The sequence below is a fragment of the Muscardinus avellanarius genome (genome assembly GCF_963383645.1).
Source record: "Muscardinus avellanarius genome assembly, chromosome: Y".
In the NCBI taxonomy this organism is placed as follows: Eukaryota; Metazoa; Chordata; class Mammalia; order Rodentia; family Gliridae; genus Muscardinus; species Muscardinus avellanarius.
Window position 1 is genome coordinate 2296616 of NC_137809.1, and position 23939 is coordinate 2320554.

Genomic DNA, 23939 nt, shown 5'->3' on the forward strand with positions numbered 1-23939 from the left:
AGTGTACTTGATTAGATTATATACACTTGATTAGATTATGAACATTTATTTGATTATACATACATGATTAGATTATACACATTTGATTAAATTATGTGCATTTGATTAGATTATGTGTGCTTGAACAGATGATATACACTTGATTAGATTATGAACACTTAATTAGATTATCCATACTTGATTAGCTTATATAAACTTGATTAGATTATACACAGTTGATCACTTTATGCACCTTGATTAGATTATGCTCACTTGATTAGATTATGCATACTTAATTAGATTATGCACAGTTGATGAGATTATGCACAGTTGATAAGGTTATGCACGCTTGATTAGATATTATACCATTGAGTAGATTATGCATATTTGATTAGATTATGTGTACTTGATTAGTTTATACACCATTGATTAGATTATACTCCGTTGATTAGATTATACATATTTGATTAGATTATACATACTTGATTAAATCATACACATAAGCTTGAAACAATTATTTAAGAATAATATTATCTGAGCAAGTTGCTAGGAGGAGCCCTGGAAGCGGCCTTACCTGCAGCTGCAGGACAAGGGGGCTGCCAAGGGGCTGCTCAGGTGCAGGTGTCTGCTGGCCACACCCCTCGCGGGCTGCTCTGGTGCATGTGTCTTCTGGCCATGCCCCTCGCAGCTTTCCCCTCTCTTCCCAGCTCCCGGCTCCACCCCTTCCCCTGGAAAGGAAGCTCCCCTGCCTTGCTATTCTCCAGAGTCTTGGTCAGCAGCAAAGCCCTGGAGGAGGGGTCTCACTCAGGAGTCCAGCTGGCCCTGAAGGGGCCCTTGGTCCCTCTCAGAGTCACTTGCATAGTTTGGGGCAGGGCCATGGCGTCCAGGCTGGTAGGGGACGCTGGAAGGATGGCAGAGGTGGGGGTTTGAGGGTGTTGGGGATTCGGGGGTGGGGGTGGAGGCTTCAGCAGTGGCCAAGCAGAAAGGTGGGGATAGGGGGCCCCTCACTAGTGGTCAGGCAGAAAGATGGGTGGGGTGGGGGATCCACTCAGCAGTGGCAGGGCAGAAAGGTGGGGGTCAAGGGCCTCTAGGAGTGGCCAGGCAGAAAGATGGGGGTAGAGGGCCCCTCAGCAGTGGCCAGAAAGAAAGGTGGGTAAGGTGGGATCCCCCTCAGCAATGGCCAGAAAGAATGGTGGGGGTAGAGGCCCCCTCAGCAATAGCCAGGCAGAAAGGTGGGGTTAGATGTCCCCCTCAGCAGTGGTCAGGCTGAAAGGTGGGGGACAGAGGCTTACATCAGCAGTGGCCAGGCAGAAAGGTGAGGGGTAGGGGGCCCCTTCAGCAGTATACAGGCAGAAAGGTGGGGGGGCATGGGGGCCCTTCAGCAGTATACAGGCAGAAAGGTGGGGGTAAGGGACCCCCTCATCAGTGGTCAGGCTGAAAGGTGAGGGGTAGGGGGTCCCCCTTTGCAGTGGCCATGTAGAAAGTTGGGGGTCAGAGGCTCTCCTCATCAGTGGCCAGTCAGAAAGGTGAAGGGTAGGGGGCCCCCTCAGCAGTGGCCAGGCAGAAAGGTGGGGGCAGGCACTTGCCTCTGCAGTGGCCAGGAAGTGGGTGGGTGCCCACAGTAAGCTGCATCCTCGCACAGGGAGGCTGGCGGTACCCATGACCAGCCCTTTTCCCTGCACAGAGAGGCTGCCCTTGGGAGCTTGGCCACTCTTGGGAGGACTGGGCCTGCGCCTCCAGGTTCCAGGGTCCCTCTAAACTCACTTTCTTCCCTCATCCCCCAGGGTTGGTAATGGTGCACTGGCTTTCTAAATGAGGCTGTGTGTGCCCACATTAGCCCACCTGGCCTGGGTCCTTAGTGGCCTTATTAATTAACGTGAGATCTCCCCAGGCACAGGCGTTCCCTCCTTGTTGGTGAGAGCCTGTAGGCACAGGGAGACAAAGCGCCACGGTGGACTGCACTTACAGGGTGGGGACATCTGGTGAGCGTCTAAGCTCAGTCTCCACAGCACAGAAGAGGGAGTTTTGTATGGGAAATTCACCCTTAAGGCTGCTGCTACTTGATGCCTGGCCTGTGTAAGGGCCCCGGCTGGAGTATTTCCCATTATGACCTACTGGAGGCACCAGGTGGCTCCTGCTGGTCTTTGTGGTCTCTCTAGGGGATTTACCTGCAGAGAGCAAGATGCCTCCTCCTCTGAGGCCCTTCCTGAGCCTTCAGTGCATCAAGGGCCTCAGTGCTAGTCATTGGGACCCCCGGGCTCCTAAAGGTTGCACCTGTGCCTTTGAGGTTGGAGTTCCTTCTTCTCCCTGGCAAGCCCAGTGCACCCTGGCTCTCCAGCAGGCTTTGGCTGGAAGGGGCCAGGCTGTCTCTGCACATATGGGATGCCCGCGGCACCGCATCCTCCTCTTCTCTCAGTGCCTGGTGCCTGAGACCCAGGACAGCAGGGACACTGAATAGGTGAGCCTCTCCAGTCTGAATTGCATTTTCTGAGCTTGGGATCCAGTGAAAAAAGCTTTATGGGTGCCTAGGCATTGGACGCTGGATAGTTTTCTTGTCATTGTAAGGTTTCTGGTGGAATTTCTGTATCCTTAGCTGTCTTTTGTGTGGGGAGAGAGATGAGAGTTTTTGTCTTTGGTGGTCTGCTTATGCGATGAGTGATATTTTGTGGGTAGATCCCTCAAATGGGAGGGCTAGAGGCTTTGGTAGGAGCCTGTTGAATTATTTAAGAAATGGCTGAACTGTTGATCACAATGGTCATTTCTTTACATTCTTGCCACAAAATAGAAAGTTCCAGTTGCATCACCTTTTTTTTTTCTATCTTATTTAATGTAACTTTGTCAGCATCTCTATGTAGATATAACATAACTTGTATTTCTCTGGTGTCTGATGCTGTCACCTGTACATTTATTCTCCATCTGTGTTTTCAATTGTTTTGCTCCTAATTTATTCATTTTTAAGAATTGTGTTGTCTTTTTAGATAAGCTGGAGGTAATTTTATTTTCTAGGTTCCAGATATTTTGTTTGATACATTTTTTATTATGAATTCTTCCTGGGCTCTTCTTGTGTCTTTTAAGGTTTTTTGTTTGTTTTGTTTAAGAGTTTATTTTTTATTTATTTAATTTTTAATTTTATTTTTTTATATTTTTTATTTTTAAACAAAGTTTTATTGAACATAAATTGTATACAATTCAATTTTATTTGGTGCCCTCTCCCCCCTGCCCATATTTTCCCTTCCTCCTCCCACCAATGGTTGTCCATATGTGAGAGAAAACACATCAACTTGGCACCTTTAACTTGGTGATTTTATCTAGAGTGAGATGAAATGTCAGTGTACTTTGTTTTTCATTTAATTCTCAGTACTGGGGATTCTACTTGGAATTCTTTCCTAATTACTTTCTTCTTTTTTTTTTTTGTTTTGTTTTGTTTTGTTTTGTTTTGAGACAGTCTTTGCTAAGTTGCTGAGGCAGGCCTTGCCTGTGACCCCATTTGCTCAGCCTCCAAGAACTGGGATTTTTTTTTTTTTTTTTTTTTTTTTTTTTTGCCATGGACCACCAGGTCTGACTTCAATTTCACTTTGATTTTCATTTTTTGGATTATTAAAAATGTTGAAACTTTTTTTTTACTTGTCTTTGTATTTGTATTATTTAAAAAAATATTTAGTTCCTTTCTCATTTAAAAAACAAATATGTAGATTGGTTGAACCTAGGAGCTTTCTACTTGTGAACTTCACCCTTAGTCTTATTTTTAAATTTTACAAGGTTTCCATACATTGCTGAGAGTCCTGCTAAATTGTTCAGACTGTCTTTAATCCTTTGATTCCCTTTTCTCTGATTCCCAAGTACTGGGAGGACAGGTGTGCCCCACCATGCCTAGTTAGGGTGGTGGTCATTGTTCTTATTGAAAGGTTCTTTTATTAAAATATTCAACAAAGCAGGACATGGTGGTGCATGCTTGTAATCCCTGCGCTTGGGAGGCAGAGACAGGAGTATCATGCAGGTCTGAAGCCAGCCGCGGGCACTGGTTTGAAGACCCTGTTTCCAAATAAAAATGTAAAAATAGTATCTGGGTGTGTAGCCCGGAGGTAGAAGGGCCTCCAGGATCCCCAGTACCACCAAAATAAAATAAAATAAAATAAAATAAAATAATACATTCAACAATGACTTTAAGTGTTGAAATTATTCCCATAACAAATGTATCAATTCATTGCTTACAATTCCAACAACTTTTGGTTCTCTTACATCGGAGGACAAGAAGAAAGATTGGAGAAAGTTTCTTCTCTGAGTGAAATTCACAGTCATGCGCCATGAGGAGAGACATGACTCATATGAGGGACTTGCTGCATTGAACTCAAAATTAACACTGCTTATTAAAATACCCCAGGGTAGGTACCTGTGAACCAGTTTGTATTGGCATTTAGATGTAAGTGGCATCTTAGGGACTGGACTAAGTTGGGCTTCAGTCAGCCCCTGGCCCTGCAGTCCAGTTGCAGATCCCCAAGTCTTTTGTCTCTGTATTTTGGCTAATAAGGAGTGAGATTCGGCCAAGAGACAGTTGCTTGGGTGTATGCGTTTAGGAGTAAGGAATGAAAGACTTTTCTGTGTGTGATGGTGCTTGGGATCACTGTAAGGAGTGAAGGTGACAATGCTGGGTGACTTTATAATATTAAGAATTCAGTTTCCATTTCCAGTCTCTGATTTCCAGGTAATGACTTTTCATAGCTCTAAATATGTGAATCTTTTGCTCAGCAGTCCCAGTTACTTGAGAGGTTGAGGTGGGATTTCTTGATACCAGGAAATCTAGATCAGCCTGGGAAAATACCAAACCTTCCCCCTCAAGAGAGGAATATTTTTCTACTCCATAGGTGGAATTAATAATCCAGGCATATGAGGCAGTATCAAGCTAACCTGATTTTAAGGAGTTATGAGGTAGTAACCATTATTGCCTCCATTTCTTTAGAAAGGAAAATGAGGTAAGAAGAAGATATTTAATTTGTGTCAGGTTTTAAAACCAGCTGTTGGCAGAACTGGCAGTTGAAGCTACCTAATGTGGTTCCAGAGCCGGCGTTAGATGGGTTCTTTATGCTGTGCAGTGCCGCCCTGTGCAGTAGGTGACATTGTTCTCCTGTAGCACAGGGGAACCTAGTGAAGAAACAACCGGCTTCTATGTTTTTAGTGTCAAAGCATTTTTCTTGACATAAAATTCACAGTCAAACGTGTATTGATTTTACATTTTTGGGCCTGATCAATTGAGCTTCAAACCTTTTTCCCATGTGATAAGAAAAAATGTTTAAAACTTCTTCTGGAATTAAACTCAGAAAAAGTTTCACATGTCAATACACACACACACACACACACACACACACACACATCATATACACATACACATACATGCATATATACAAATATATATATACACACACTTATACATTTATTTACTGATTTAAATTATACATAATTATATATCCATGATTATATATACAGAATTATACATATGGATACAATATATACATTATTAGATTATACACACTTGATTAGATTATAGATACATGATGATATTATTTACACTTGCTTGGATTATGCATACTGCCCAAAGCCAGCTAGTCCAATGGGGCGTGAGTTTACTCGCGGCCGAGGGTCTCAGTAAAGGTGGGGAAGGACAGAGTGATTTTCTACAGATTCTTATCTGTAGCAGTTCTTTCCTAGAAAAATAATCCTATGATCGGCGTGTTAAAAAGAACCTGACATGGATCGACGCTTCTTGTGCAATCGAACACTTTATTTTGGACACAAGATTTTTTATATATTCCCCTCTCCCAGTGAATTTCTAGTAAAAAGAAGTGCAAAACACCCAAGGTACTAAACAGAGATACACATGCAAATTAACAACCCTGAACAAGACAAAAGTAAAGCCTGGGATATTCCAGGTCTTTGTGTTTGAAATCAGTCCCATTATCTCAGGTGGGCCTTGTGCTCAGCTCAGCCCCCTTTGGCCTTGCAGCTGCAGAGGCTTCTATTTGGCTAAAAGTCACACCCAAAAATCACTTGAAGAATCCAGTTTGTTTTTTAAGGGTTTTCTTTAACCCTTTTGGAGCTCATTCCTAGGGCTGTCCAATGTCCTCCTTTATAATGGGGGAAGAAGTCTGAGATTCCAGCTTTCATATAGTTATCGTAAGGAAAATCCGTGTTCCTTCATGATGATCTAGGGAATTTCGATGAATGTCTGCTGGATTTTGTCTGCAATACTATCCGCTGTCTGAAAACTTAAACAAACTCATGACACAGTTTAGCAGGTAAACACCAAGAAATAACATGAAGTCTTTAGATTTAGTTGTCAGATATATTTCTCTAGCAGCTGAGCATTTTCCTTCTTTTAATAATCCATATTCCTATCACTAACCTTCTGCAACTTTCTTTTCTTTTCTGATTACCCTAATTCTCTCTTTCCCATTCAGGATAAGCTCTTCTTCATACAAAATACTTTCTTATTCTCACCATATTTTCTTTCTTTCTTTCATCTTTACACATCTATTTTTATCTGTCCTTTGTTTTGACATAGCTATTTTTTAACCAGGTGGTGTCCCTGTAACTCCAGGCATCACTATTACTACGCGTAAAAGCCAAGGTCAAAGGTGGACTGGAATGTTGCTACTGCCTCTAATTACCATTTGAACAAGGCTCATCTAATTACCATTTGAGCAAGGCTGAAAGTTTGCTGGAAAGATTATTTTACATGAATTTAATTCCTTGCGCAGTCCTAATCTTTTTCCCACCGGAGCAATTTTATGTGGAAAGTTAAAAAAATCATTACCAAAAGGATAGTAGTTATGAAAGAATATCTAAGAGTGGAGAATACTTTTTGCCAGCAACCACACCTTCTCTCGGGGCTTATTTCTCACGTTGAGAATCGCCTATGACTACATGGATTCTCAAATATGTAGATGCCGAGATGGGGTGGGCAGCAAAATCTTGGCACATAAGTGATTAGATTATGCATACTTGATAGATTATGCACACTTGATTAGATTATAGACCATTGGTTAGAGTATGTCCTGTTGATTATGAGTACTTGATTATATTATGCACAGTTGATCAGATTATGCACACTTGATTAGATTATGTACAGTTGATTACATTATGTGCAGTCAATTAGATTAAGCATATTTGCTTAGATTATGCATAATTGATTAGATTATACACAGTAGATTAGATTATGCACTGTAGATTAGACTATGCACAATTGATTAGATCATACATACTTGATTTGACTATACACCATTGGTTAGAATATAAATACTTGATTAAATTATACAAAGTTGATTAGATTATGCATACTTGATTAGAGTGTGCTCACTTGATTAGGTTATGAGTCCTTGATTATATTTATGCAGAGTGGATTAATTATGCACACTTGATTAGAATATGCACCATTGATTAGATTATGCACACTTGATTAAAATGTACACACTTGATTATATTATGTACAGTTGATTAGATGATGCACCATTGATTAGATTATATGTACTGAATTAGATTATAAGCACTTGATAAGATTATACATACTTGATTACATTATACATAGTTGATTCGATTATGCACCATTGATTAAATTATATGCCATTGATTACATTATACATACTTGATTAGATTATACATACTTGATTATGCAACATTGATTAGATTATGCGCACTTGATTAGATTATGATTAGTTTAAGATTGCTTGATTAGATTATACATACTTGACTAGATTATACACACTTGATTAAATCATACACATAAGCTTGGAAAATTAACATTAATATTATCCGAGCCAGTTGTTGGGAGGAGCCCTGGACACAGCCTCACCTGCATCTGAACGGCAAGGGGGCTGCCAGGGGGTTGCTCAGGTGCAGGTGTCTGCTGGCCATGCCCCTCTCGGGCTGCTCTGGTGCACTTGTCTTCTAGCCACGCCAGGGAGAGCAGGACCAGCCCATCACAAGTGGGAGCTTAAAGGAGGGAAACAGCAAGTACGAAGGCCCTGGGGTAGAAAAGAGCTCAGCCCAGGTTGTGACCAGGGCCATGCCAGGGTGGGTAGCCCTGGACTGTCTCTTTTCCCTCTGAATGAGGATTTTTGGCTAAAATCCCTGAGGTTTCTCAGAAGTGAGGATTCTAGACCTCGGTCTTTGGAACCTTAAAGGTGTCATGTTAGTGACATGGGAAGGACATTCCAGGAAGAGGAAAGAGTCCATGGACCTGCCGCACTAGGTGTAAACTGCATGTGGTGGGATGGTTGGGCACAGTGTCTACCCCTCTGGACCTGCGACTCAGTAGGGATGATGGTCATTGGTGTCTGCCTAGCAATCTGCTTTCAATGACTCTTCTCAGATAGCAACTTAGTTTTCATTTTGTGTGAGATGAATGAACTGGAACCTCTCATAGAAAGGGTTCACTTCAATTGAATAGCAGTTTGGGGGTCAAGAGAGGAGAGAAGCCAGGCATGGTGGCACATGCAATCCCAGTATTTGGGAGGCTGAGGGAGGAGGATTAAAGGTTTGAGGCCAGCCTCTGCAACTTAGTAAGGCTTTCAGCAACTTAGTGTTTCAAAATTAAAAAAAAAAATAAAAAATAAAAAGGAGGTCTGAGGTATAACTCAGAGGTAGAAGGCCCTTGAGTTCAATTCCCAGTACCAAGAAAATGAGGGAGGGAGGGAGGGAGGGAGGAAAGGAAGGGAGGAAGGCAGGGAGGGAAGGAGAGAGAGAAGAGAGAGAGACAGAGAGAGAGAGAGAGAGAGAGAGAGAGAGAGAGAGAGAGAGAGAGAGAAGAAGAAGAAAGAAAGAAAGAAAGAAAGAAAGAAAGAAAGAAAGAAAGAAAGAAAGAAAGAAAAGGTGTAGAGATATATTTAATAGTTAGCACAGGCAAAGGAACATTGAGAAAATATTTCTTTTTTTTTTTTTAGAGGGTCTGGGGATGGAACCCAGGGGCATTCGACATCTAAGCTATACCTTCTGCCTTATTTTTTATTCTTTATTTTGACATAGGGCCTCACTAAGTAGCTAAGGCTGTCCACAGACCGCGATCCTCTGGTCTCAACTTCCCAAATGCTGGGATTACAAGCATGCACCACAACGCCTGGCTGAGAAAATATTTCCAAATTAGTTTTTTAAAGATATTTGGTAGCTAGGCATGGTGGAGCATGCTTGTAATCCCAGCATTTGGGAGGCTGAGACAGGAGGATTACACAGCTTCAAAGCCAGCCTCAGCTACTTAGTGAGGCTCTCAGCAACTTAGTGAGACCCTGTTTCCAAATAAAATATTAAAAAATAGTTCTGGTAGGGTAGCCTGGGGGTAGAAGCCCCTGGATTCCATCTTCATTAACACACACACAAAACTAAAAAAAGTAAAAAATAGGGCTGGAGGTGTAGGTCAGAGATACAATTCCCCTGGATTCTCTCCCTGGTATAGCAATAAAAATAAATAAATAAATAAATAAATAAATAAATAAATAAATAAATAAATTAATAAGATTTGGTTGCCCAATGTGCAGCAGAATTCCCCATTTTCAGTCTTTCTCTCCACTGCTATAGGCAATAGATGCAAGTATCTAGGTATTTGTGCCTGTGTGTGTGTGTCATCGCATGTATGTCTGGGATGAGGGCTCTGTTGAGCTTGATTGAGGCAGAGGCAAGCTGGCTCTGAATGTCCAGTATATTTGAGTCAGAGATTCAATGGCCTACTGCTGTTGAAGCAAAATGTAAACCATGCTATGAACCAAAGGATTATGCAGCACTGTGGTGCTGGACTACAGATATAGAGCTGAGAAATTCGACTTGTGTAACCACATTTAAATACAATTTACAAGCACCCAGGGATGATGCTCCTTGGGGGAGTACTGAGAGCTTTCATCCCCCAGGAAAGGTGGCCAAGTGTCCTCATGGGTCCCCAAGGGATGCTGCCAACTCTGGGGAGATTATAGATGGAAGGAAAATGGGTAAAATTTGGTTCACTTGCAAGATAAACAGTGTCCCTTTGCCCAAAAGAAGGAAGCTGCCCTATCTCTCTGCTGTTGCCATGGGAAAAGTTGCTTTCTTTGGATGTGTGAAACGCCTGGGACCACCCTGATTTAGTAGCATTTTCTAGAGACATTTCTTCGTGTGTTTATGTGTCAGGGAAAGAAAAATGAAAGGTCTCAATGACCAGCTTCTACTTTCTCATGGAGAAAAAAAAATATGCCTATAATCCAGAGAATGGAATAGACAGTCCAAGCGCACAAGAGGTCTGCTCAGATGGGGATGGGAGTCTGCAAACTGTCGCCCTCTGCAGCCCTCCCTGCCCGCTCCTCCACCACCTTTGAAGGACATGGCGGGTCTCCTTTCCTTCTTGCAGATGGATGCCTGTTGGGCCTTTAAAACCCACCGGGGTTGACTTTACAAGGAGCTACATTATACTGCAGTAAAGTCAGGAAGGCTGAGATGGGGACATGGAGCTCTGTCCAACAAAAACATGTTTGAAAAAGAAGCACATTCATAACGTTGGAAAAAATCAAACTGAGCCAGACCTTGGACTGGGCCGCTGGAGCCACCTGAAGTGTCTGATAAAATGATTATTGGGCACTGGCAAGCACCTGCAATTGTGGCTGAAACATTCACCTGGTCTCTGGAGCAGAGAACAGAGGCAGAGGCGGGGTAAGGCAGCTATGGAAGGCTGGTGTGGCAATGTGCGAGTCTTAGGAAGAGCTTGGGGAAAAATAGCTCAGTTTGGGATGAGACTGAGGAGATGCACCCAGGGACAATGAGCGCCCAGCCTGTCCCCTGCACCTTGCCCTTGGAAACTGCTCACCCACCCCCTCTTCTGTGTGCTGGGGATGGAGCCCAGGGGCATTCTACCTCTAGCCCCACCTCCAGAACTTTCTATTTTCTTCTCTTTTCTTTTTTTTTCTTTTTTTTTTTTTTGGTGGTACTAAGGATGTAACCCAGGGACATTCTACTTCTGAGCAACACCCCCAGCCCTATTTTTTATTCTTTATTTTAAAACTGGGTCTCACTGTGTTTCAAAGGGCCTCACTAAATAGCTGAGGCTGGCCGAGAATCTCGATCCTCCTGTCTCAGCCTCCCAAATGCTGGGATGACAAGTGTGCACCACAATGCCCGGCTTTGTTTTCTTAATCTCAAAACAGGGTGTTGCTAAATTGCTGAGGGCCTTGCTGAATTGCCCGAAGCTGGACTTGAACCCACAGTCCTCCTGGCTCAGCCTCCTGAGCACTGGTGTGACAGGGGTGTGCTCTCTTTCTCTGGATAGTGACAGGTCAAGCAAAATAACTTAAAGGTTCTCAAACTTCTGAATAGTGTCAGAATGTCACTACTTGGCAGTTTGCTGCTACCATTCTTCCTCCTCCTTCTCTTCCTCCTCCCCCTTCTCTTCCTCTTCCTCCTCCTCTTCCTCTTCTTCCTTCCCATCCTTGTCCTCCTGTCCCTTCTCCTCTTCCTCTTTCTCCTCCTCTTCCTCTCCCTCCTCCTCCTCTCCCTCCTCCTCATCTCCCTTCTCCTCCTCTTCATCCTCTTCTTTCTCCTTTCCCTCCTCCTCCTCCTCTTCCTCCTCTTCCTCCTTTTCTTCCTCCTTCTCCTCTTCCACTTGTATTCAGTCTCTTTCCTCCCTCCCTATCCATGCTTGTGGCATCAGTAGTGAGAACTTGTATTGGTGTAACCTTATTGGAGTTGTTTTCCTTCCAAATATTCATTTCTACCTTCTATGCCTCCTCCCCTACCCCGATATCTACTGTCTCTCCCTCATTTGATTGAACTTTCTGTGCTTTCTCTTGTTGTTTTAACTTTACCAGTGTATGAGATAAAACATATCATCCTTTCTGAGACTGTCTCAACTCACTTAGCGTAATATTCTCCAGTTTTATCCATTTTCCTACAAATGACACCATTTTGTCCTTCTTTCTTGTAGCATAAAAGTCCATTGTGTGAATCTGCTGGTTTCATTATCCACTCATCTGCTGATGGACACCTAAGCTGGTTCCATAAATTGACTATTGTGAATTGTGCTGCTATGAACGTGGGTATGTGTTTCTTGGTGTAGTACTCACTGTAGTTTTGATTTGCATTTCCCTGATTGTTAATGACAACCAGACATTTTCTCATATATGTATTGCCCATTTTTATTTCTTCTTTTGAAAAAGTTGCTTATTTCATTTATTTATTTATTTATTTATTTATTTATTTATTTATTTATTTATTTATTTATTTATTTTGCAGTTTTGAGTTCTGAGAGTAGCCTGGGCATCAGTCCTTTGTCTGAGCAATAGCTGGCAAAGATCTTCTCCCAGTCTGCGGGCTTTGTACTTCAGTCATCTCCTATTCTGCATCTTATGGCTGCTTTACTTTTACCACGCTTGTGAGAGAGACAACTCCATTCCCAGGCTCTTCCATAGCGAGTTTTAAGCCCTGAATTCATTTCAAGATCATCATCTTCTGTTAGTTCATTAGGGGTGAATGTGTTTGTGTGTTCCCAGAGATGTTACCCACTGTGCTCTTGGTTTGAAATTTTGTGTTGACCTTAGTATTTTTTCTCTCCCCAAGCAGCTGCCTCTTTAGTTTCTCCCCTACCCCCCATAACTTCCTGGGAAGGCCAGGACTCTGTTTACCTTTGTTACCATTTTGTCTCTGATTGCTAGGGATCTGCTAGTCCGTCTTCATTTAGAATGTCGTGTGTGGTACTTGGGAGGCTAAGGCAGGAGGATCACAGTTTCAAGACCAGCCTCCGCAATACAGTGAGGCCCTCAGCAGCTTGCTAAGTCTGCAGAATTGCTAAGGGTCTCACTGAGTTGCTGAGGTATTTCTAGGTTGCTGAGGAGCTCACAAAAATGGCTGAGGCTGGCCTCAAACCTGCCATCCTCCTGTCTTAGCCTCCCAAACATTGGGACCACAGGCGTGCTCCACCCCGTCTGGGGCCATAAATAGTTTTTTTTTTTTTTTAACAACATGTAAGTATGTTTATAAATGAAATGTCAGTAGGGCACGGGTGACAACCTGTCTCCAGTGCAGCAGAGAAGGTGTTCCATGGAAAATATTTATGCAGGACTTTGCCGGAGGAAGTGCATGCTAAGTTTCCTTGCAATTCAGAGGCCCCAGGGTCAAAACTCTAGCTATAGTATTCAGGAAGGACACGGCCCCTCCCTTGGAAGCCCCGTGAGGCCTCAGGGTGCTGGGAGATGCACCGTGGTGTGGGCCACCAAGAGCCACCACTACCTCCTCCTGGTACACGTGGCCATCTCTGAGTCCAGACTCAGTTTGCCCATCTGTAAAACGGGTGTAGCCACTGGGCATTCCCAAACAGGAGGGTGCAGATGAAGGGCAGAAAACACACAGGCACAGCGCCCGGCCCAGAGGGCTCTGTGGTCAGCGGGGCCGCACCCTTTGCCTTCTTCTGTTACGAGTGTTACTCCTGCACTTTTTCTGTTTAATGTCACCGGCACCATCACTGCTGTTGTTTCTACTACAACCATCCACGCAGTCACAGTGACACTTTTTATGTTGCTATACCTTCTCCTCCTCCTTCTGCTCATCCTTCTCCTCCTCTTTCTTTCCCTCCTCCTCCTGCTCTTCCTCCTCCTCTTTCTTCCCCACCTCCTCCTCCTCTTCCTCCTCCTGCTCTTCCTCATCCTCCTCTTCCTTCCCCACCTACTCCTGATCTTCCTCCTCTTTCTCCTCCTCTTCTTCCTCCTCTTCCTCCTCCTACTGCTTCTCCTCTTCCTCCTCCTGTTCTTTCTCCTCCTCCTCCTCCTCCTCCTCCTCCTCCTCCTCTTTCTCTCCCTCCTCTCCCTCTTCCTCCTCCTTATCCTCCTCTTTTTCTTGTATATTACTGGAGACTGAACCTGAAAGGCTCTATTTAGAAGAAAAATCATAAGCTCCTAGCAGCTAGCTAATAGTTAAAACAGCCAGCTAATAGTTAAAAAAAAGTACATATTACTGCAGCTTGCAGCTTAAGAAGCATAGCTTAAGAATGAAAAATATGCAATAAGCCCGCCCTGTTCCAGGAACGTACCTAACATCTTATCTATACTGACCGGGTTAGCGCGCCCTGTGCCGGGAACCTGATGACTACATTTGGTATCTTATCTAACACTTGACTAACATTTTTCAAATGATTCAATGATTCTGTAATATTTTGTAAACACATGTAACTTAGCCCAAACCCCCCTAACTGATGGTCTTTTCCCTATAAATATCCACACTTTCAGTTGCTCGGGGCCGAACTCCTATACGGCTTGGCCCCAGTGCACTGGCTCCTTAATAAACTTACCTTATGCTTTTGCATCAAGGAGATTAAAGTGTCTTGTGTGTTCTTGCTGTCGTCGCTTATCCCGAGGCTGATTGAGGGTCTCCCCTCGGCGGGGGTCTTACATTTGGTGCGTTGGACGGGAAAGCGCAACCGTCCAAGTTCCACGAGACACCCCTTGGAGGTAAAACTTTTACCTGTCTGTCTCTGTTTGTCTTGTATGTCTCCTGTTGCCGGCTGTGTTAATTTCTGTAATTTTTGGTTTGGTTTCTGGTAAAGTGGTGAGCAGCTGCCTTCTGGTATTTCTGGTATTTGCAGTCGTATGTGCCAGTGGTGCCTGCTGGCACAGAACTCCTTGTCCGATTGATTGTGGGTTCGGGTCCCACACACAAGGAGGGTTACGACAGATGTGTCCGTGATAACCGACTGCTATCCTGGGAGATGTCCCGGGAAGTCTGGGGGACCTCCAAGGACGCTCGGAAACGTCCCATCTGGGTCTGAGGATCGTGGATTAGAGTCCCACTCTCAGCCATCTGGGTGCCAAGCGATTGTGGGTTCTAGTCCCAAATGAAGGGTGCCGTCTAGGGTTTGGAAGGGCCACTTGCCAGAGGTGGTCAATTGTGTTTGGTCTTAGGAGTCTCTCGGAGAGTAGGAGGGGCTCCACTTTGTGTGCTAATTGTGTTTCTTTGACTGGTTTTTAAGAGTCTTGGTGAAAGGTGAGGCTTCATTCAGAGGCTTCATTCAGAGTTTGTTTAAGGGCCAGTTGTGTCTCTTTGTCCAGTTTGTTAGAGTGTTGTTCTTTGTATTTTTTATCAGGATGCGTGTACCAGCTGGGTTGTAAATAATTCTTTTCAGCCTAGTAATAGTATTATCAGTAAGAGTAATTAATAATTTGTTAGATATCTGTTGTATAAACAGCTTTAATTTAATAGATTACAAAGCTTTAGTGTCAAAAACTTGGTGTGCATGTGAATTTGTTTGGTTTGTTTTCTCATTTTCTCTTTTTTGTGTTTAATTTTGGCAATGAGGCAAGGAACACCAGCTGTCCTTGGGAAAAGGTAAATATGATGTTCTGTGTTCTGTTTGAGGTGGCATGTTTTTTGGTATGGTAAAAGTTTTATGATACTGTTTTGTCTTCTATGGTGCTTATAGTGTTTTGCTTAAAGTAATAGTGTTGAAATAGTTGCCCCATAATAATAAAATGTGGTGTTTGTTATTAGTTATGTGGTGATTATAATATGCTGTTGAAGGAAAAATAATAAAATATGGGTTGGAAAAGGCTTCTGGCCTCTGTTCTGCATCAGATTGCATAGAAAAAGATTTTTCAGTACTGTGCATTTATTTTGTGTGTTTAATTTGCTTTTTAATCAAACCTTGGACAGTGAGCTGGAGGGAGGCTGAGCAAACTGCCCTGGGGGCGGCCGCTGGAAGATTTCTTCCAGCCCCAGAGAGTTGTCAGCATCCCACTCCTCACTCGTCCAACGAAAAAGGGGGAAAGAACGGGTCAAAGCGAGTCCATCAGCCTTTCTCACTAGTAGAATTTAAAAAAAATTAAAAAAGGACTTGAGAAGTTATACTACTGACCCTGACCATTACATCAAGGCATTCAAGTTACTCAGTTCATTGTATGATCTTACTTAGAGAGATGTTAAATTACTTCTTGAACAAACTAACTTCTATAGAAAGGGAGAAAATATATAAAAAACTAGAACACTGGAAAATAAATATTTTGTGGCCTCCACAAATAGGGAATTGGATGATAAACGAAATATTCCTATAGGGGAAACAGGCAGTGCCACTCATAGACCCCAGCTCCTTGCTAGAAAAAAACAACTTGCAAAATGCAAAAGCTCTTGAGCCTAGCCATGATAAAGTCAGGCATTCCAGGTGCAGCTTCAGCCGCCTGGGATCCGCAGGGTCTTAGTGCTGCCAGATTAGTTTCCAATAGGTTTTGCCTGCAAGCCTGGGGAAAAAAATTCACATGCAGTTTTTTCATGAGGATTAAATATAAGGCTATAACACCTACTCAAAAGAATAGATGCTAATGTTATTAGTTAATTCTTTACCCAGTAGAAGGGAAGGCCATCCTGAGACAGACTAATACTTCAGGCTGCCAATTTGGTTTAACAGAAACTTAAAAAGGGAAAGATAGATGAACAAAAGCTATTCAAGGATTCTGGCTGCTCGCAAAAGCCTAGGCTCAAGTCTATTTAAGGTGGAAAAGCAAGCGCAACTCTGGAGGAAATGCTCTCAATCAGGAGGCCATACAGGCCCTCTGAAGCCTGGCTCACAGTGCAAAGGGGAACCATTAAATGACTGAGCGCCCCCAGTTCCAAAGGGAATTGGGGTCCTCAGACCTATGTTCCCAGTGAGTCCTCCCAATTACCACCACCTGAGTTAAAAGAGCCTTAGGCGATCACACAGTGAAATCTCGGAGGCCAGATCGGAGGCAATGTCCTTCTTTCCCAGCCCAAGTTCCAAAAGCTTAGCCAGGGTGGGGAGTATTTTCAGGCCAGCCCTGAGCCATCTGTTTATTCAGCCTGTAGAGGTGTTTAAAATGACCTTCCTTTCTACGTTCTTAGCCACACCAGAGAATTCAGCTCCTCTGAAAACAAAAAGTTTTTTTTTTTCTTTTGCTGGTTGCACTAAAGTTATTACTCAGAGATATTTTTATCTCAATTAGTCTTAGCTAAAATGGTTACTTCAAAAAATTTGTCCAATTAAACTCCTGTGAGAGATGATTAAATAAAGTTATTTTCTTTCAAAAAAATCAATGTTTTAAAACACTAAGGATGTTTTTTATGATGTCGTGAATTTCTATGGTAATTTACAACAGTTTTAAGGTGTATGGTCAAATAAAATATACAGTGTTTTTAATATTGCTCCTTTTGCAAAATTAAGGTTTTAAGGTGCTATTGATATTTATCTAATGTCTTAATTTTCCATGTAATCTATAGTTTAATTGAGTTAAAAAATGCTAACTGCAATGCTTTAAGATGCTCTTAACTTCATGAGGTTTAAAATAACACTTAAGTCTTTTAAATGTTTTTTTTTTTAATTGCTGGTATGTGAACAACATTAAATGGTATGCTCTTTTTGGGTTTGTTTATAGATAACAACAAAAGGATATGTTAATAAATACAGAAAAAGAAGATTTTGTAAAAGTAAAAAAGCATATTGTAAGGTTTATCTTGAAAGTCCCAAAGGGAAAACAAAGGACCAGATAAAAAGTTAGAGGGTTAAGGCAAGTTGTAAAGCATGAATGGAATTTGTTTGGTTGTAAGTTGTATCCCAAGATTGTCCCAAATGGAAAAAGTAAAAAAAACAGGATAAAACAAGAAGGTTAAAGCACGTTGCAAAAGGTGTGTGATAAGTTGCAAAACAGTATTTATGATATGTTTGAATATGTAATAAAAATAAATTATTAAAAAATACTAAAGTTCACCAGCAGGGATATAATATGAATATAAAAGCTAGAGGATTACTTTTTGCCATGAAATTAAAAAACCCCAAAGATCTGCAATGAAAAATAATTTAAAATGCTCTCTATCAGGCATCAGAAAAATAATTATTTAAAACTGGCTTCAAGATTGTTTATCAGAGAGCAGTTATGAAAATCAACTCACTTGTCTTTCCTTGTCATGTTGCTTTATGGCCATGTTTGCTAACTATTTTGTGTTATCTCCTACATCAGATGGTGTTACAAACAGAACCTGACAGACATCTATCAAAGCCCTTTGGACTGCCATAGAGACATACTCACCCATCTGACTCCCTCATCACCCACCTGAATGCCTGTACCCTAAAGCCGGGCCCCCAACTTCATCCCTGTTCAGCTCAAAGCAGTTTATGACTGAGTCTGCGTCCTTATTCCTTTGCTAAGAGGTACAGGTATGTGGTAAAAATAAAAAATATAATAAAAATTGGGCTCATGATTGTTAGCAACAATTATAAAAATCAAAATGTATTTTCTATGTTTACTTTTGTCCTAATAGGTGTCAAAAAGTTACTAAACAAAGAGGAAAATGTACCAGTATTGGAAGGAGGCATCAAAATGTATTAATGTGGCAGTATTAAAAATATAGTCAGAGCCTAGGTGTTGTGGATACCAATACAAATAACACAGGGTACATGCCCACTTTGGAATTTGGAGCATGTACTGTCCACATGTGTCCTTAAAAAGTTTTGGGCCATTTTCTATCTGTCTGCTAAAAATTGTTTATAAAAAATTTCAAAATACAGATATATAGTCCTACAAGGTATAAAGGCTTTGGATTAAAATTCCTTTGTATAATTAATAATTAATGTTGGATTAATACAGCTTGATTTTTATAACAATTTATATAATAATTTTTCTAAATACAGGTATTTGTGTTTTAACACTTAGTGTTAACTAAATTAAGGGTTAGCTTTGGCTAACCAAGGTATATGTTAATTATAACTCTAGCCTGATGGCTCAGAGACAAAGAAAAATATTTTTTTGTCTGGCCTTCATATGAAGGCTTATTCTTGCTACTAACTTAATCCCCAGCAGCTTTTTGTTCTTAAAGGAAAACTTTGTTAAATGTTTGCTAAATAAGTAAATCAAACAATAATAAGAAGATACCTTGGTTCATGTGGCTTAAATTGTTAAAGGTTTAAGGTCGTTACTGAAAGATTAACATACTTTGTTTTCTTCAGGCTGAAACAACTACCATCATATTGTCTTCCTGTTAATAGATATTTAAATCACAATGTCATTCTATATCTAGAGTTATCTAAATGTGCTAAAAAATTTTCAAAAATCAAAAGTTAAAGATTAAAGGTATATGAATTTTATATTTGTATATGAACTAACCAATAAGATTTTTGTCTTTTGATTCAGAGATTTAGCCTTAAGACCTGGGTTAAAAATCTGTTTATCCTGATTAAGTAAGTGTTTTATTATTAATAATAACATATTTATTTTCATTGTTAATGTGGTCATTTAAAAGGTAGAGCTATCTGATTTTTATCAATACTGTTAGCTCACATAAACTTATAGTTACCAGTATAGTCCAATATAAAAATGGGTCAATGTGCAGAAAACCCTGATAAATATATAAATAAAATTTGAAATTTGGCTATTATGTTTGATCTAACAAAAAATGAGATGCATATCCTACTGTGTCTCTGGAATGAAGGCTCCCATTAATCAACTTTTAAGTTTGACCTTTGGAGTGTCTCAACAACAGAAATAGGGTAAACAAAGTTAAGCATCAGAATGAACAGATGCAGACACAGAAACAAGCCCATTTAATAGCCCTGCATTTGGGTAATAAGTCTTTGCCCCCTCAGAGATACCAAAGGCTTCATAAACAGAGAGGGAAGAAGCTAAAGGCTTTATACCTGCCGGTATGGCAAAGATGCCTGAGTGTCGTGTCAAGAACTGCCCTGAGAGGAGTCCCATCTGCATGAGATGTGCCACCTCTACAAAGCATGTTGCCTTTACTTCTGGAGGGAAGTAAGGTCAGTCTGCTCCTTCATGGCTGAAAACTAAGGATGCCCAAGGCTCGGCAAGGCCCCTCTGATCAGCCCTCTGACCAGCTGGAGGAAGCCTGGGTAGCTCTTGAGGTGACAGGCAAAATACTGAATTTCTTTGGATATTGGGCTTAGTTCTCTGCTCGCTCTGTCTCTCCTAGAATTTTATTCAGTAAAGACTTATTTTGTATCTGAGTTTGACAACACTCCAAGGCCAAAGAAATTTATAATATCTTAAGCTTATAAGATAATTTAACCTAGATTTATATGCTAGCTGGTCTGATCCTGCTGATTTGCCTCTAACCCTAATAAGAAGTAAATAACTAAAAACAGCCTCATGAGTAAATTCAGTGATCAGGTTATATTATTCAAGATTGTTCAAAACATTGCTATTCTAGCCAGTTCTGATTGAAATGTAAGCCTCTAAAAGAAAAACTAACTCTTTGGGGTACAGGCTACTGTAAAACTTAGATTGATGCTGTTAATTTATTTCTTATTTTGTTAAAAATGTACAAAAATGATTTCAAAATGTAGGAAGGCAGTACATTGTCTGAACCCTTAAGAAAAAAAATACTACACTCCAGAACTATACAGAGCCTAACTGAAAAATGCCAGCCTTGTGCCCAGGTCCTTACAGGTTCTCCAAACGGTCAGAGAACAAACCCACTACCTGATGTGAAGCAGATCAACCCAACACCCCAATTGCACAGCCAGGTGACCTGGTCTGAGTAGCACCCTGGCTGCAGTGAAGATAAAAAAAAAAAAAAAAAAAAAAAAAAAAAAAAAAAACACTACTGAATTCACCGCTCTCGAGTCAAGCAATAACTGGAGCAGATAACGAGGACATTTGAACCATAGACAGAACTGTTGATGGGATTGGACTTTGAAAGCACTTTTCCCCCGTGCGAGAAGCACAGACCAAAGAAATGAAACTTAGATGACATCTTACCAACTCATTGAAGCTACACCTCATTAAAAAGTCCTGTGATGGCAATAATGACTGCTTATCTACACCTTCTCCTACTAGAAAAAATGCTGTTTTTATGCTAACCATTCTGGGGTAGTTCAGAAATCTATGGAAATATTTAGAAAGCGGATAGAAGATAGACAGTGGGAACGAGACCTGCAAAAAGGATGGTTTAAAGGGTGGTTCAACAAATCTCCATGGATAACCACATTAATATCTGCCCTTATGGAACCACTTTTGTTATTACTGCTTTTGCTTACCATAGAACCTTGTATAATAAATAGATTAATTGCCTTGGTTAAGGAACAAATTAATACTATTCAGGTTTTAATGCTACACCAGCAGTACCAAAGAGTTAAACCCAAAGTCCTTAAACATGTAAACTCAGACACTTAGTTCTAAGATTAGAACTATTTCCTAAAATGAGTGGGGAATGAAAGGCTCTATTTAGAAGAAAAATCATAAGCCCCTAGCAGCTAGCTAATAGTTAAAACAGCCAGCTAATAGTTTAAAAAAAGTATATATTACTGCAGCTTGCAGCTTAAGAAGCATAGCTTAAGAATGAAAAATATGCAATAAGCCCACCCTGTTCCAGGAACATACCTAGCATCTTATCTATACTGACCGGGTTAGCGTGCCCTGTGCTGGGAACCTGATGACTACATTTGGTATCTTATCTAACACTTGACTAACAGAACGTACTTTTTCAAATGATTCAATGATTCTGTAATATTTTGTAAATGCATGTAACTTAGCCCAAACCCCCCTAACTGATGGTCTTTTCCCTATAAATATCCACACTTTCAGTTGCTCGGGGCCGAACTCCTATACGGGTTGGCCCCAGTGCACTGGCTCCTTAATAAACTTACCTTATGCTTTTGCATCAAGGAGATTAAAGTGTCTTGTGTGTTCTTGCTGTCATCGCTTATCACGAGGCTGATTGAGGGTCTCCCCTCGGCGGGGGTCTTACAAACCCAGAGACATTCTACCTCTGAACTACAATCCCAGCCTTTTCTATTCTTTGTTCTGAAGCAGGGTCTCATTAAGTCCTGTTATATCAATTTCATCTTTAATGTCCACTAAGTCCTGATAAGTTCTTAATATCCAGTAAGTCCTGTTATGCCTATAATCCCAGTACTGGGGAGGCTGAAACAGGAGGATTGTAGGATTGTGACCAGGCGTGGCAACCTAGCTGGGGCCCTCAGCAACTTAGCAAGACCCTGTTTCAAAATAAATAAATAAAAAGACCTGAGGGTGCAGCTCAGAGGAGAATGTCCCTGGATTCAACCCCCAGCACCACACACACACACACACACACACACACATGCGCGCACACACACACGCGCACACACACATACACACACACACACACACATACACACACACGTGCACACACAGTAGACAGTGGCCCATAAAGGGTTAATAAAGGCCTGTGCTGGAGACTGCAGCATGACAGGTTGGGTCCCTCCCCATAGGGGTGGGGCCTTAGCAAAGGAGGAGACTGCTTGGCAGTATCTCCAGACAGGTGATATCCTGAGAGGGGCGGTGTTCCTATACATAGCCCTACAGACAAGATGTAAGCCTTAAAAGGAAGGGCATTTCCTTTCCAGCCATGGAGGAGGTTGGATGTCTCCAGGAGCAGTCCAGCCCCTATGCCTGAGAGAAGAGTGCTTTAAAATTATTTTCTGAGTACCCCATTTTTCACCTTTATACTGTGCCTAAAAAACCTAACCTCTGGTCCTGAAACCCGGGACAATTATTTTATTTTGTTTAAATTTAGTTTGTAAATTTTATTTTAAATTTCTTGCCGTCACTGTGCCATGCTCTTGGCAGGCTTGGCAGAAACCTCCACCTGGATCCACTGGGGTGTGGGGACCGCTCCCACCCTGCCCGCCACTCTGGGCTGCCGCCACTGCTGCCGCTGCCCCCACCTTCGCATATGGTAAGCCACCTTCCCGCCCTGGCCATGGCCATCTCCCCAGCCCCGCGCTTTCCGGGAGAGTTGGCGGCCATCTTCTGGGCCAAGCTCTGCTGAGAGCCAGTGGCCATCTTCCCCCACCCTGTGCTCTTTTCAGGAGAGCCAGGGGCCATCTCCCCAGCTCCAGGTTCAAGCTCTCTTCCACAGGGCTGGCGGCCATCTTCCCCCACTCCTGGAAAGCTGGCAGCCATTTTCACTTGACACCCGACACACACTCAGAGGCATGCTCAGAGCCGGTGACCATCTCACTGCCCTGCCAAACCCTGGAGGCCATCTTAAAACTCTTCCAGCCCTGATACCAACCAACAGCTCCACAGTATACCCTCCTGTCTCTGCAGCCTCTCAGTGCTTCGGTTTCAGTCAGCATTGGCTGATAATACTGCACTGGAAAGCTTCCCTTTCCTTGGACAAGTGGGTTCTCGTCTTTCAGACTTGGGCTCACAGCTATTAAAAAACCCAAATATTTGGGCCCAAATATTCTCTGAGGGGAGCCAGGCTGCCCCACGGTTGTGTAAAGGGAATGGAGATGTCCGTCTCGAACACAGCCACATGGTATTCAGACATTAGGCAGGATCTTGGGATGCCAAATTCCTGTTTTTGTCTTCACCCACCTACCAGTCACAGCCCAGCTAGCAGATACTGGCATCGTCCCCTTTATGGCTCCTATAATGACAGTTTGCTTCTCTAGTGGTTTCCCTGTGGAGGGGGGATAGGAAATGTGTAGACTTGGTCCACCGTTTGGGAGACAGAAAGTCCAAGATCAGGTGTCCCTATTGTGTAGGCCTGGGGGGGGGGATTTGGTGCATAGGAGGGGACACCACGAAGTAGGGGACACTCTTTTGGGGGAAAGCATCACTGGGGACTCAATTCTGCCTCTGAGCTTCAGTCCCAGCCATTTTTATTTTGAAACAGGATCTCACTAGGTTGCTGAGGCTGGCCTCAAATCTGGGATCCTTCTGCCTCAGCCTACCAAGTATTGGGATTATAAGCATGCACCAACCACCATACCCAGCTTTGTTTTTTAAATTGGTTTCTTGAATAACTCCTTTTCTGAAGGCCAGTTCCCCAAAAGCAGACCCCCAGGGGGCTTTGCATAGAGCTGTATTTTGAAGCAATTCAGTGAGACCTGGTTTCAAAATAAAGAATAAAAAAAAAAAATTGGGCTGAGGGTGTAGCTAAATTCATCCCATGGCTAAATCGTTCCATTTATGTGCCACTGGCCAATCTATGCCTTCCTCCAGCCACAGGATAAACCTTTG